This window comes from Perognathus longimembris, chromosome 28 (genome assembly GCF_023159225.1).
Source record: "Perognathus longimembris pacificus isolate PPM17 chromosome 28, ASM2315922v1, whole genome shotgun sequence".
In the NCBI taxonomy this organism is placed as follows: domain Eukaryota; kingdom Metazoa; phylum Chordata; class Mammalia; order Rodentia; family Heteromyidae; genus Perognathus; species Perognathus longimembris.
The window spans coordinates 42,844,213-42,860,525 of NC_063188.1; the positions used below are offsets into that span (position 1 = coordinate 42,844,213).

General features: G+C 34.0%; 1 protein-coding gene across 1 annotated transcript in view; it reads right to left on the reverse strand.

Moving 5' to 3' along the window:
* Diaph2 (diaphanous related formin 2) overlaps window positions 1–16,313 on the reverse strand; it is an 826,225-nt gene that overhangs the window by 503,792 nt on the left and 306,120 nt on the right. The gene's annotated exons all lie outside the window — the stretch shown is intronic.

A 16,313-nucleotide genomic window follows, 5' to 3' on the forward strand; every position in this document is an offset into this window, starting at 1 on the left:
ACTACTGAGAAGGGGGCAAGAAGTAACCACAAGGAAAACAAGGATCTGGGAAATACTAACCTTAAAAATTTTACGAGTTGCAGGTACAGGTAGCTCATGCCTGTAGTCCTAGTTACTCAGGAGGCAAGCCTAGACAGGAAAGTCCATGAGACTCTTATCTCCAACTAACCACCAAAAAGTTAAAGTGGAGCTAGCTGTGCCTCAAGTGGTAAGAGTGTAAGCCTTCAGCAAAAAGCTCAGGGAAAGCATCTAGGCCGTGAGTCCAGGCAGCAAAACAGCCAAAAAATAATAATAATAACAAGGAAAAAATAAAATTAACAGCCAACATGATTACTAAATTAGCATTTGATCTAAAAATTTTAAGTACTATACAAAGTAACCTTATCTTCACATCTCTATGAGCCCCATATAAATTTAGTAATTTAGTTTCCTTTCTAATAGTTGTTATTAATAATATCTCCTATTGGAAGAGAAAAATACAGTTCTCAAACCCTTAAAATTTATCACATTAACCTATCAAGGAAAAAAAAAGCTGGCTTAACAAAAAGAACAGGAATCAATCAATGACCCTATCTATTGATGTACTAAACAGTAATTTAAGCATGAGGAAATGGCTTACCTGGTTCCCAAAGGTAAACATCATTATTCATTGGCAGTTTGGGGCACTAGCCTATTAATGAATGTGATCTGTATCATTCACTGAATAAAGATCTTGATAGGAATTTTCCTTAAGTAAGTCCTGTCATTAATAATTTATGGAAAAACAAATGTGTACTCTTTTGCAACATTGGATGAAACTTCCAGAGCAGAAACTAGCTTTGAGAATGAGTTACCTCTTGGCAAAATAAAGAATATCAAAATAATAACAAAAAAACCTGTCAAATACAATAAGGGAGAAGAGGCTATATTTTTGTCAGTTGTTAAGCGCTGGAAATTACCAAATCAAAGCTCTTACATTACATCCTCAATACTTGGCCACACTAAAAACTCTTAAAGCATGAAATCAATGAAACTGAAATACATAAACACACATAATTCATTAGACAAATGAGAGAAGAGCACTGTTCCCTTAAATGAGAAATTCATTAAGACATTTGAGCTCTTTGTAGTCTTCACTGCTTCATAGAAAATGTCCTACTGATTTGAAATTATACAATGCAAGGAATAATCTTGCTACCTTTGAACCCAATTTATATATGATTCTTACATGTACATCATTACAGATATATAAATCCATACTAGAAAATAGTGGAGTTATGTCCTGAAACATTGTCCTCAATGTCTTTGAAGACCAGACATTTCTAACAAACAATCCTATACTTCTCTCCATTCTTACAAATATCCATGTTCAAAGACCTCTTTGAGGAGAACTTTAAAAGCTTGAAAAATGAAATTATGTCAGAACTAAGGAAATGGAAAAACCTCCCATGCTCCTGGATTGGGAGGATTAATATAATCAAAATGGCAATATTGCCTAAGGCTATCTACAAATTCAATGCAATAACCATTAATATCCCAACACCATTTTTTAATGAAATAGAGGAAGCAATACAGAAATTCATATGTAACAATAAAAGATCTAGAATAGCAAAAACAATCCTAAGCAGAAACAACAGTGCTGGAGGAATTACAATTCCCAACTTCAAGCTGTATTATAGAGCTATAGTAATAAAAACAGCGTGGTATTGGCACCGGAACAGGCCTGAAGACCAATGGAACAGAATTGAAGACCCGGAAATGAACCCACAGAACTACGCCTACTTAATCTTTGATAAAGGAGCTAAAACAATAGTATGGAAGAAAGATAGCCTCTTTAACAAGTGGTTAACCCAGATGCCCCTCAGTAGACGAATGGATCAGGAAAATGTGGTACATATACACAATGGAATTTTATGCCTCTATCAGAAAGAATGACAGTGCCCCATTTGTAAGGAAATGGAAGGACTTGGAAAAAACTACACTAAGTGAAGTGAGCTAGACCCAAAGAAACACGGACTCTATGGTCTCTTTTATTGGGAATAATTAGCACAGGTTTAGGCAAGTCACAGTAGAGGATAATAAGAGCCCAATATGATCACAGAAGATTATGCTAAGTGAAATAAACTCCATGTTATGGAAACGATTGTTATATCACAGTTGTAACTACTTTCAATGTCCCATCTGTATCTCTAGCTTCTATTATTGATGATGTTCTTGTATCACCTTCCTGTGGTTGTACCTACACTATCTCTGTAATCTTATCTGAGTATATTGGAAACCGTGTATACTGGTATTAGAAGTAGGAAATTGAAAGGGAATACCAAAATTGAGAGACACAGGGTAAAAAAAGACAAACAACTACAAAAGCAATACTTGCAAAACTGTTTGGTGTAAGTGAACTGAACACCTCAGGGAGCAAAGGGAAAGTGGGAGGAGGGCGGGGGATATGAGGGACAAGGTAACATACAGTACAAGAAATGTATCCAATGCCTAACTTATGAAACTGTAACCTCTCTGTACATCAGTTTGATAATAAATATTTGAAAAAAATAAATTAAAAAAATATAATAAAATTTTTGTCATTTAGCAAAGCAAAAAAATAATAATAAAATAAATATCCATGTTCATATTCTGTTTATTCCTTAAGTATGAATGACCCCAAAGTCCCCATGCTCTAATGGTCTTACTTTATATTATAAAAAAATATATATACACACTTTATATATTTATAGAAATTGCATAAATTTACGTAGATATTTACATTCTTTATATATATTATTTATATAGACGTTATATTCTTTATATTTGAATAATTAATCTTTGTGCTTACATTTTTTGATTCGTCTTTAGTCCAGACTTTTATATAATTCTGTAGCTTTTCCAAAGGACTTTCAAATGAAGTTACTCCAACATGAACTTATTCCTGATTATTTTGTATTTTTTTCTATTCCCTACATCATTGAAAGGCACTGTGACCCAGGACAGATAATAAAAGAAATGGTTAGGTCATCTTTGCTACTGCAGAGGCCCTAAGCTTTTGTTCCTCTTGTAAAATTCTTTTTCCATTATTTCTGTCTCATTTAGGACTTCTAGTATTTATTTCCTGAGTCAATCAAGCATTAATGTACTTACCCTGCAGTATTATGAGCAAAGTAAATAACAGTTAAAGCCCAATCTGGGAGCAAATAAATATGTAAAACACTGTAATAATATGTATGAGCTACAAAACTGTAACCCTTCAAGAAATTTGTTTGAAGAAATGTACTCACTACCTTATGCAACTCTACCCCCTCTATAGATCACCTTGTCAATAAAATTTAATTTTAAAAAAAGAACTTTGTTTGATTTTATTTCTTTCACTCTTTCACTGAAATTTCTTCTAAACTTAATTTATTCCCAGAGTAACACTTGTAAAATTCTAGGATACCATAACATATCATTTAAATTTTTTTTTTTTGCTTACTACTTGTGGGATAAAGCTTAAGTTGTAAGCCTGGTATTATAGACATTTAACAGACTGAATTCAAATTCACTTAATATCTCAGATAAGTCAACATTCCAGTCACAACAAAATACTCACCAAATACTGTACAACATCAGGATATTCTAAGTATCTATCCCTCTTCAATATTTTTTGTATCAAATCTTCCTCAGCTTCAACACATTTGCCCTTATGGAAATACCGTCTCCTCAGGGTTACCTTCCTGAACTCTTCCAAGATAATTTAATCACTCCAGTCTATGAGAAACTCAAGTATTTTATTCCTGGGCTGGGGATATGGCCTAGTGGCAAGAGTGCTTGCCTCCTATACATGAGGCCCTGGGTTCAATTCCCCAGCACCACATATACAGAAAATGGCCAGAAGTGGCGCTGTGGCTCAAGTGGCAGAGTGCTAGCCTTGAGCAAAAAAAAAGCCAGGGACAGTGCTCAGGCCCTGAGTCCAAGCCCCAGGACTGGCCAAAAAACAAAACAAAAAAAAAAGTATTTTATTCCTATCACAAATGTACCATTTAATATACTGCATTATAATATTTTAGACAAACAATTCCCTCATTCACTGTGAGCACCATACATCTATCAGCCATGTCTTGACCATCTTTGCATCACTAGAAATGACTACCAATTTGACACTTAGTAGGCACTGAATAAAGATGGTTAAACTGAACAAAAGGACTATGTTTGCAAACAAAAAAGGCACCTAAATTCTATATATTCGAAATTAATTTAAATGAATCCTAACAACACAAGGTAGTTTTTCATAGCTTTTGGCCTTCACTCCTTATAACTATAATTCAGCTCTATGTAAGATGTCACAATCATACATTAGTCTGTGCAACATTTAATAACGGCTATTCTGTGATTAATTTGACAATTACATTTCCATTCTTAGTAGAAAATAGGAGGACCAGAATGGGTTTCCCTGAGAAAATCCGTTATTGTTGTTAGATAACAACAAAGGAGATTTCCTGGGGCAAAATGCTAGTGTCATGTCATTCTACATGACAAGCACAGCTTCTTTGAGTGCCTAGAAACTGCCCTGACTATAAGCAAGCAATTTTTTATTCAAAGCCCCCTAGTCCTCATCTGAAAAATCATAAGCCACACACATAAAAACAGAAGTACATTGGTATTCATTAATTTTCCATTAGCAAGATAATACTTTTTTAGATTGAATTGATTTCATTTCTTTTCTTTCTTTCTTTTTTTTTTTTTTTTTTTTTGGCCAGTCCTGGGGCTTGGACTCAAGGCCTGAGCACTGTCCCTGGCTTCTTTTTGCTCAAGGCTAGCACTCTGCCACTTGAGCCACAGCGCTGCTTCTGGCTGTTTTCTGTATATGTGGTGCTGGGGAATTGAACCCAGGGCTTCATATATATGAGGCAAGCACTCTTGCCACTAGGCCATATTCCCAGCCTGGATTTCATTTCTTGAACCCTGTTTCCTTTGTGGAAAAAAAAAACTCTTTAGAGACCATGAAGGGGAGAACTTTGTAGGAGTCATTGGAAACTTGAATTATTAACAAAACATAGTTCTTACTCCTGAAATCATCACCTCAATTACTTTTGAGTTTTCAAGAAGCAGCTATAATAATGTCTTATAAAAATGTGTGTTAGTACCATGAATACACTGAATTAGAAAAGGCAACGTACCATAATTGCAATAAGTCCTAATATTTCATATTTAAGAAACAAAATGCATAATAATAAAATAATTTTCACATGCCTCATGTCCACATAAATCTAGCTTACCTAAATTTGTGTCTGAAAGTGTGGTAGAATATATATGTTCAAATTAACTAAGTTTTATGAATAATGTCAAAAGAAGAAGAGGAAATGGCCCTATAAGCCAGGGGGGAACTATATCTCTGTTTAACAGAAAATTAGAAATGGGACTTTCTCATTTCCATGATGTCTTGAAAAGAAAATTGGTCACTTCAAATCTTGCCTTTAGGTGGAGTAGGTAAAAATCGTCTCTGAGAATTCCTCGACAAAGGCAGCCTTCATACTCTACAAGATTCTGAAAGAAAACCCTAGGCCCCAATTTAATCATGATCCTAGAATGGTACCTAGCGGTAAAAGCAAATAGGAGTCTCCACACAAGAATATTAATGTGCAACTATGCCTTAAAATATCCCCACAGATAAATCTCCAAGAAACAATGAGTATATGTAATATGTGTAAAGAAATGCAAGAAATTGAAATTTTAATAAAGAAATGATCACTATCAAAATAACTTAGTAGGTGTGAAAACAAACTGAATGAAATTTCTTTAAACACAAGTAACAATGTAAAAAAAGGGGGATGTACTTAAGCTATGTCTCCAACTCCATATCCACTTAATTGTAATCAAAGCGTCCAATGACTGAAATTATTTTTTGAAAATTCAGGTTGGCTAAATATTTCCCAAGCTGTCTTACCTCAGAGTCAGTGAAGGAAGTAGAAGTGTTTCATCCCAGATATGTGATTATAACATGAGCATTAGCCATGTAAATATATGAGCTGCCTGGGGTTTTTGCTTCTTAAGAAAATTACAGAAATCCTATCTTATCCTTAAAATGAAGCTAAATAACAGAAATGGCCATCTAATTAAATGCCTAATGTAAACATATCCTGTAAGCAAATGGCTTGAGGTAGAGACAAACAGGGAAGGAGGGAAGGAGGGAGGGAGGGAGGGAGGGAGGGAGGGAGGGAGGGAGGGAGGGAGGGAGGGAGGGAGGGAGGGAGGGAGGGAGGGAGGGAGGGAAAGATGGGAAGGTGGACAGGCAAGCAGGCTAATGAAACAAAATCAAGACAATAAAGAAATTTTAAAAGAGAACTGAAATTTTGGTCTCAAGATAAAGTCCATAACTGTGAAGCATCCAATCAATATACTCTGCAAACCTACCAGGCCAGCATCTGGATGATCTATTTACATATTCCCAGAACCACAAGGGAAAGTGCAAATTGTTCAGCCTTATTCATAAATGAAAATAAATAAATGCCTCTGCTGAATTTCTGCCAACCTCATATCATAAAAGTTAACAGCCTTGGCAAGGGAGATTGCACAATTAAGAATTAAACACTTCCAGACTTATATATTCTAAGCAGTCTTTGATATCACCTTAACTCTACAATATATGGACAGAAGAGAGGAATGTGACTTTTACAAATTTAAAGTCCCTTTGAATCAATAACAAAAATTTGGGTATTAGAACTAGGGGAGGGAAAGGGAATATCAAAGTCAAGAGACAAAGGATAAAAGACAAACCATTCCAAAAGTGATACTTACAAAACCATTTGGTATAAACCAAATACAACTAATGGGGGGAGAGGGAAAGGGGGAGGGGGAAATAAGGGAGAAGGAATCAAGTTTAACAAGAAATGTACTCACTGTCTTACATATGAAACTGTAACCCCTCTGTACTACACTTTGACAATAAAGAAAAAAATTGAATAAAAGTCTGCTTGCATTTATATTGTTATAGGCACTATATAATACCTAGAATTCATAGAATGTGATACTTTTTTGGCAGACAAGCAGGGGATGTAATCCTACCAATGGCCTTCACCATGCTAGGCAAGCTAAACCTTCAGTCCAAAAATGATGCTTTTAAAAAAGTCATTATATAACCTACATACCATGTAACTTCTATTACAGATGAGTACAAATTCAAAATATTTACTTAAATTTAAATAAGTAATTTCACTAAAAGAAATGAAAGCACAGATATTCATGGAGACAAGGTAAAAAATTAAAACAGAAATTTTCAAAAAATGAGACAAATCAAAGGAAAAAGAAGTACAGAAAATCATAAATCAGATGGACATATTAAGTAGATTCCTCAGGCAATGATCTATTTTATTGTAACACTCAAAGAGCATAAAAAAGTTCTTCTGTTCCCTTAAGCTAATCCAACATCTTTGTATGGTTTCACAAAACTGACACATGTGAATAAAGTCCAAACAGTTTCATTGTAAGTAGTAAGAATATTTCCTTTCTAGAAAAAGAACAAAAATAAAAACCATGCTTCAATTGTTAGCAACTTTTGGATGTCTCATATAGATGTGTCAGTATAAATGAAATCCTTTTAACATACTCTAATTATCCTACTACCACCTAATGAAAAAAATGAGAATACATGACTATTCATAAAGCAAGAGCAGTAAAAGTAAAATGATTCAAAATGAAGCATGATTTTTAAAAAAACTCAGTTCAAATATGTCAAAAATTGTTTTAAAAAGCAAGCATCTGATCATCACTATCATAATACAGGAAGAAAGGTATATTATTAATTAAAAGATGTGTTTTAGAAAAATGTAAAAGTGAAAAAGAGGACGATACAACAATATATTTTGAGAGAAAAAAGATTATAGGCATATTTGTTTCACTACTAAAGCACTGCCAACAGAGCAAAAAAAAAAAAACAACAAAAATGTCATCACATTATAAACCCCACATTCTGATCTGATTAATAATTTATCTGACAATCTGGTCTTGCACAGTTTTGTGGGTGAATAAATGGTCTGCACCACTAGTATCACTGGAAACACCAGTAATTCAAATAATTTGCAAAGAAATAGAGTTCCCTGAACAGTGCTTAACATATAGTAAGTGTTCAATTATTATCTTGAGTATAATAGAAAGCACATAAAGTACACATCTGTGGCTATGGCTCACCATATGCTTATTTGTACTAAGAAGAGTTATCAAGCAATGCAAGAGTAAAGAGAAATTGAGATGCTGCACAGGAAAAAAAGGAATTAAAGACAACTAATGTCAGAAAATAAACTAGATAGAATATAAGATCTATGAACTGAATTATTCAATTCATTGAACATGTAGAAATGTGATACAACAAATGGCACTTCCTAATTATAATAAAATATATTTTTAAAAAAACAATTAGCATGCACAAAATAAACTACAAAACTCAATGATTTTGAAAATTCATTCTTATATTTTTCCATTAGCTTATTGATTTTGTCATTGTTAAGATGATTTCATTGTTTTACATTACAGTACATGTTTATACTGAAATGCAGAGATTTTTAAAGTTAGAAATATGAACAAATTCAAGAAGAATTCTACCTCTTGCACTCCATAGTGAATTACTAAAGTTTTATTGTGTAGCTGCATTTTCAAAGTGGAGATAGATTGTGCTTTCTCACTAAAACTCCTTGTTTAATTGTGTTGATATTTTAATTCCTTATTTAATTAACTGCATCACTGAAGCAACTCAGTTAGGGTTAATGCATAGCCATTAGATAAATCCATATATTTTTCTTATGTTACTATGGTAAGTATTTGCTACATCTTCACTTTACACAGTTTATTAATTTTAAACAAATTTGTTAGGCTGCTACATATAAGTATGAAATTATCTCACATGCGGATCACAGTAATGACATATATTTAAAAAGTAGAATCCCACAATTTAGCTTAAAAGTTATTCTCTAAAAATATTTTTGTTGGGGCTGGGAATATGGCCTAGTGGCAAGAGTGCTTGCCTTGTATACATGAAGTCCTAGGTTCGATTCCTCAGCACCACATAACAGAAAAGGCAAGACGTGGCGCTGTGGCTCAAGTTGGCAGAGTGCTAGCCTTGAGCAAAATGAAGCCAAGGACCGTGCTCAGGACCTGAGTTCAAGCCCCAGGACTGGAAAAACAAATATTTTTGCTTTTGTATACCAGTCATTACTGAGGCTTGAACTCAGTACCTGTAAAATGTCCCTTATCTTTTTCTCTCAAGGCTGGCATTCTACCACTTGAGCCACACCTTCACTTCAACCTTTTTACTAGTCTCATAGACTTTTTTTGCGCAGGCTGGAGTCGAAATAAGGTCTTCACTTCCCAGCCTCCTGAGTGGCTAGGATTACAGTTGTGAGCCATTAGTGCCAAGGGAATTTTTTAAATTTTTGTACTCTGGTCATTTAAAACTAATAATTTTTCTTGCGTTTGAAGAGCAACAAACAGATCTATTATAGACATAAGATCTTTCATGAAGATGAAAAAAGAAATGAGGAGGAAAAAAAGATTATATTGGAGGTTTGGGAGAGAGATACAGGAACAGAAGAGATTAACAGTAGATAAACCTGGGTAGAGTATATATACAAATGTTATTTGTAGTATTTCCATATGACAGTGTGTGTTTGAAATGGTTCTTAAACAAAAAGTAGTAACATAAACCAGATGCCAGTGACACACACCTGTAATCCTAGCTACTCAGGAAGCTGAGGTATGAGAATGGAGATTCAAAGGTACCCTGTGAAGGAAAGTACTTGAGACTTCCACCTCCAATTAGCCCACATAAAGCTGAAAGTAGAGGTATGACTCGTGACAGACTGCTAGCCTGGTGAGAAAAGGCAAGTTCTTGAAGCACTGAGTACAAGCACAAAAAATTAAAATTAATAGTAAATAAATTAAATTCATAAAATTAAAATAGATGATAAAAAGACAACAAAATTTTCTCATTACTTATTATTTTCTTAGATTATGGATATTATGGTACTTCCTTGGTCTTGCTTTAAGGGAAGTATTTGTAATAACTAAGTGATATTACAGAATAAAAGAAATTCCAGAAGAATTAAGTCATATCATCATTAATAACATGGTATCCTAAAAAGGGAATAAAGGCATATAAGTATATAATATTTGGATTTATCTATGTAAATGCTAAGGTATAATTTTGATAAAAGTGCTTGATAATTTTTTTTCCATAAAATGATAAACATGAGAATCCGAAGATCATTTGATACTATCTAGTACAACTTCTCAATTTTCAATTACAAAACTAAGGTCACACTGTCCTAGACAAGCAAAACCTAAAGTCCAGAATTTCTCTGAAGCTTTGCTACCTGCTATGAAATACATTTGAAAAACTTGAATGATCTGAAATATTCAAAGATATCTTGATATACACTCCCAATAAAACTGAGGAAAAAAACATGTTTTATCCTTGTAACTGATAATTAAAATATTTAAAAGTTGGTAATTATGTAGTTTTATTTACAACAGTTTCTAATCAAAGGAGTACTATGTAAAAATCACTGATTAAACTAGGAAAATGCATTACAAGCTACCATTCCACTTAAACTGTCCTCATTAAATGTACCATTGAAGCCAGAAAAATGCAGTGAAATCTATTTTCGTTGGCCTACTGAAAATGCATGAAGTGATTTGTAGTCAGTCATTCGTTTATAAGATAATTGGTTTGCCAATATTTAATTTTCATACTCTTCTTGCACAAAAAAGCTATTACTTAACATAATTCAGCTAACCTAACTTTTCTATTTTATGTCCATTCTAAGCCACTACCTTGCAGTAACAAAAGATATTAGCAATTAATTTGGTCTTTTTGTCCATTCTAAATTCTATCATCTTTTTTAGTGAATTCATCATTTACACTGAAAATCTATCCACAGTTTGTAAGTTACTTGTACTATTCCAGCTAGACCTTGTGCCACATTCTGCCTTAGTTGTTCAATGCTGTGGTCATATTCTAACCAACAAAATAATACAACCTCCTAACTCCAATTCAATCAAATTATCTGATAAACTATTTTCCTACTATTCCAGTTTAATTAAACAAATAACTCACTGAATAAATTTACTTATTTACTTATTCCTTCATTTTGTAGTGATAGGGATTAAACCCAGGACTTTGTCCAGGCTAGGCAAATGCTCCATTAATGATCCACTAGGACTTTTAATATACACCCAACTGGAATCTAGTTCAAATCGTCTTCCAAAACTCCTAAGACATCAGTAATCTCAATGTTTTATCAACACAGGGGATACTTTATCCTCACCCCACTTGATCTCTCAGTATTATTTCTTGCAGATCCACCTTTCTGGAACAATTTCATATACTGGTTGTATAGAACGCAAGTGTCCTACTTTATCACTAATTTGATGTGTTGTTTTTTTCAATCTTTCACCTTTCTTACATCTCTAATTGACAGAAGGTACCAAGGGCTTCTCTCCTGTACTTATTTTCTGCACCCTACCCACAATCATTCACAAAGTGAGTTCAAATAGATATATTCTTTTAATGTCATTTAATGTTCTAATGATCTCAAACCAATATCCATAATTGCTGTCTTGAAGCATCCCCAATGTAATATGGCCAAGGCATTCCTAACCCTCAAATCTGATACATCCCAAATCTTCCTTTTTCAGTTAGAAAAGTTAAGATTACTTTTGCTTCTTTTTTTTTGTCTTTTATCCCACACATCCAATTAATCAGCAAGTCTTAACTACTTCAAGCCTCAAAACACATCTCAAAAAAAATCCGTGAACAAAGCAAATATGTAATCAATGGGTTGTTGAAGAGGAAGGAAGGCCAGTAATAATGGGACAAGTTTTTTTGTATCCTGGGTAAAAGGGCTTTTTTATTTATTTTTTATAATAGAGGGAGAGATTAATAGTATCGGATGTTGCTAAGAGGTTTAAATAATGAATTAAATGAAGTGGGCTTAAGAGAACAAAATGAGATTGTAAAGATAAAGAATAACATGACAATAAAATATTTTTCAAAAGATTTTACTCTGGAAATCAGAGAGGTTAAGAATAGTCAGATCAGGAAAATGTGGTACATATACACAATGGAATTCTATGACTCTATCAGAAAGAATGACATTGCCCCATTCGTAAGGAAATGGAAGAACTTGGCAAAAATTATACTAAGAGAAGTGAGCCAGACCCAAAGAAACATGGACTCTATGATCTCCCTCATAGGAAATAATTAGCACAGGTTTAGGCTAGTCACAGCAGAGGATCACAAGAACCTAATAGCTATGCCCTTGTGAATGCATAAGATGATGCTAAGTGAAATGAACTCCATCTTACAGAAACGACTGTTATATCATTGTTGTAATTACTTTCAACATGCCATGTGAAACTGTAGTTGTACCCGAACTATCACTGTATCTTATCTGAGTACACTGGAAACTAGGGAAGTGAAAGGGAAAATCAAAATCGAGAGACAAAGGATAAAAAGACAAACAACTACAAGAGCAATACTTGCAAAACCATTTGGTGTAAACCAACTGAATGGCGGTAGAGGGGGAGGGGGAGGGGGAGAAGGGAATGAGGGAAGAGGGAACAAACAGTACAAGAAATGTACCCAAGACCCAACATATGAAACTGTAACCTTTCTGTACAACACTTTGACAATAAATAAGAAGAAAAAAAATTTAAAAAGAATAGTCAGAGTATATAGACCGAGAAAAGTTCTTGTTATCAAGAGAGGAGATCAATGTTAAAACATTGCTTAAAATGATCCAATTAAAGAGAAAAAGTAAATATGGAAAGAAGGAGCTAAATTTCTCCTTTATTCTAACACCTCAATTGAGGGACAGGAATCATGGCACAAAATAACAAATAGCTCTTCTCCAAGGGCATAAACTGTCTTTGCTCACAATAACAAAAAATAGTAAGGAGACAGACACAGGAAATTTGGTACATGAAGCAGAGGGAAGTGATCAAGTGTTAGTGAAATATAAGATATATTGTCAAAAGTGTGTATGTAGTTGTGTGTCTCATACAGTAGTGTGGTTTGTGCTTTAGGAAATTAAGGATGGAACGTGAAAGAAGTGAAAAGGATGAGAGGACATTTGAAATAGCACCAAGCACCTAGTTGGTTATATGTAGAATATAAACACATACCTGTGTGTGTGTGTGTGTGTGTGTGTGTGTGTGTGTGTATTCAGGAATTTTTCTTTTACTGCAAAAACCAGCAAAGTGATTTTAGATGACAAAACAATATTACAGATTTTCTTTGTTGTATGCCCAAATGGAAAACTCTGCTGTAGTGGTTCACAAATGAAATGACACTTATAGATAAACAAGATATTCATTTTACTTTATGCAAATGTGTTTCTGTAGAGAGATGTCAAAACCAAATTCAAAGATATAGAAACATGCAATTAATATATTACAGTGTGGTAAAATGTTATCCAATATAAGCACATTCTGATTATTCTGTGGTTTACCATCACATGATTGGAAACCATGATATCTTAATGTCAAGAGCACTTATTTAAAATTATATCAAGTAAGCAAGTTATATTTACAGAACCAGCAGTACTGCTTGAAATTGTTTGCCTTCTTCTTAGTATTTTAATTTAGAGCTTTCTAAATGCAAATTAGGGAAAGAAAGACTTTGTTCACTAGGTAGCAGATGTTTTTCTAGCTTAATATCTCAATTATATTAGTGGTGCTATTTTATTGGCTACAGACTTCATGCTTGGTCCCCAAAATACTTTATTAATATTAAACTGCATACCTACAATTCTCTGGTATGGAATCTCTGCAGTGTCTCTTTAAAATGATTCTCCAGGTAAGGTAAGATGTTAACTATTTTATATAAAAAAGTAAACTGATATTTTGGGCCTCTAAGTTGCCAAAAACAAATAAACAAAAGAACAAATACCAGAATCTACTACACCTCTTTCTCCAAGGTTATATAGAATCACTCCAAGATATGAACGTCTTTCTGCTTTACCTTTTCAATACTTAGATCCAATTTATTACAGAATAAAACAGTTTGAGCTAAAGAAGGGAATATTCAAAAGCACCTTATCCTATCTCTCCATCAAATAAAGGTTAAAAAAAAGTGAGAGAGACAGAGAGAGGGAGAGAGGAAAAGAGAGAGAGAAAGAGAGAGAGAGAACTTTTGTGAAAACTATCACATTACAAGTTTACAAAACATGAAACTATAAACTTGAAGAAGGTTGTTTCCATTTAGAAAATGGCATTCATTCATATGAAAATTTGTCAATAGGAAAAATATTTGAATGCCAGTAACAATAACAACAATAAACATAGAAACTTCGAAAATGTAAAAACAAAAACAAAAACCAACAAGTGTCCATTTAATTTTATCAGCTTTCACTCTGGATTAAATAGAGTCACATTTTCAAATGATGAAATGAGTGTGTGTATGAACATATACATATTCATATATATTCATGTGTAATCGTTACAAGAAAGTTATTTTAAATTCCATTTTCAACCTGGGGCTGATGGCTCAGGCCAGTAATCCTAGTTTCTCAGGAGGCTGAGATCTGAGGATCATGGTTCAAAGTCAGCCCAAGTAGGAAAATCTGTGAAACTCTTATCTCCAATTAGCTACCAAAAACTCCAGAAGTGGTGCTGTGGCTCAAGAGGTAGACCACTAGCCTTGAGATCAAAAGCTCAGGGTTAGTGCCTAGGTCCTGGGTTAAAGCCACAATATGGGCGTGTGCACACACACACAGACACACACTAACCCACACACAAATCAATGGTTAACACACCAGTTCACAGTTGCATAGCAATTAATATTTGAACTTATTTTGGACTTGCAAGCATATGCTTTCAAACTCTTGTAAAAACAATCACTTCTGCAAGAGTAATAGCAGATTAAATAACAACCTACGATTTGTACAGATATATAGATTAAAGATATTATTGCTAGTTTTTTTTTAACAAGGAGAAAGAGAAAAGAAGACTAAGTCTATACGGTCTACATTTCTAATCATATTTAGTTAAGTTGAGTGCTTTGCTTCAGTAACAATCCAATGTACATTTAACCGAGAAAAAAACACAAATAATGTAAAATTTTTCTTACTAATAAAAAGATATGGCACAAAGGTTATGAGAAATTAATTAAGAACAGTCAGAATTTTCCACTATCTTACATTCTCCCAGAATCACCAAATAATTAGTACTGAGGAAAACTATTACTTCGCACAATACCCATGTCAATTTCTAATAGAGAAAATGTGAAGCAATATCCATCAGGAGCAGGGATACCCAACTCACTCCTTTTTGCCAAAAACATTTGTAAGGGTTGGAAATGTGGCGTATTGGCACAGTGCTTCCTTAGTATTCATGAAGCCCTGGATTATAATCCTAAATACCACATAAACAGAAAAGGCCAGAAGTGGTCCTGTGTCTCAAGTGATTGAGTGCCAGCCTTGAGCCAAAGAAGTTCAGGGAGAGCACCCAGGCACTTAGTTCAAGTCCCAGTAGTGCCCCTCCCTCAAAAAAATATGAAAAATAGGGCTGGGAATATCGCCTAGTGGTAGAGTGCTTGCCCCGCATACATGAAGACCTGGGTTCGATTCCTCAGCACCACATATACAGAAAAAGCCAGAAGTGGAGCTGTGGCTCAAGTGTCAGAGTGCTAGCCTTGAGAAAAAAGAAGCCAAGGACAGTGCTCAGGCCCCAAGCTGAAGCCCCAGGACTGGCTAAAAAAAAAGTCTGAAAAATAATTAGAGCATGACAATACTTAAAGTGAGTTGAACAACTTTCCTTTGGGGAGGGTTAACAAATATATTTGTGCTGTACAGTACATGATTTGGAAAATGATCTATGATCTATATTAAGTTGTTGGCAGGTATCTGAGGAGGAAAGTGAAGGAAGGAGTGACTGTACAAAAAAAAAAGAAATATATGCATTACCTGACATATGAAATGGTCACCCTTCAGGTACAATACCTTAATAATAACAATAAAATTATATTTAAAATAAAAGAAATATCTCCTTCTGTCAGCAAGGCATATTATCCCTTATAAAGTATTTTCTCGCATATCACTCCATTCTATCACTAGAAACACACAAGTTGGCAACCTCCTGCAGCATCTGTTACAACGTCATACCAATAAAGAAATACCAGAAAAGGTTGTGCATGAAATGAATGAATGCAAAAGAAGAGGAGATGATTACCACAAAGGGATAAGTCCAATATTAACATACAATAGAAAGCATAATGTGTACTTGTGGAACCTCATATAAGTATAAACCTCAAAGGGTATATCTTGATGTAAACTGTGGACTCTGAGGAATCATGATTTATTGATACTGTATATCAA